A 329-nucleotide genomic window follows, 5' to 3' on the forward strand; every position below is an offset into this window, starting at 1 on the left:
TTGTTTGTGTGCCAAATATATGTTGATGATATTATCTTTGGCTGTATTGACCAACGTTATAGTGATGATTTGCCTATATGATGAGTGAAGAATATCAAATGTCTATGATGGGAGAGTTGAAATTCTTCTTAGGTCTTCAAATTCGTCAACAATGCAATGGCATATTCATATCTTAGGAGAAATACCTCAAGGATGTACTGAGGAAATTCGGCATGCAAGATTGCAAAGGCGTCAAAATTCCTATGCCCACAAATGGCCATCTATGCACTGATGAAAATGGTATCAACTTCGATCATAAGGTATACCGCTCCATGATTGGCTCTTTATTG

The sequence above is a fragment of the Triticum urartu genome, chromosome 2 (genome assembly GCF_003073215.2).
Source record: "Triticum urartu cultivar G1812 chromosome 2, Tu2.1, whole genome shotgun sequence".
NCBI classification, from domain to species: domain Eukaryota; kingdom Viridiplantae; phylum Streptophyta; class Magnoliopsida; order Poales; family Poaceae; genus Triticum; species Triticum urartu.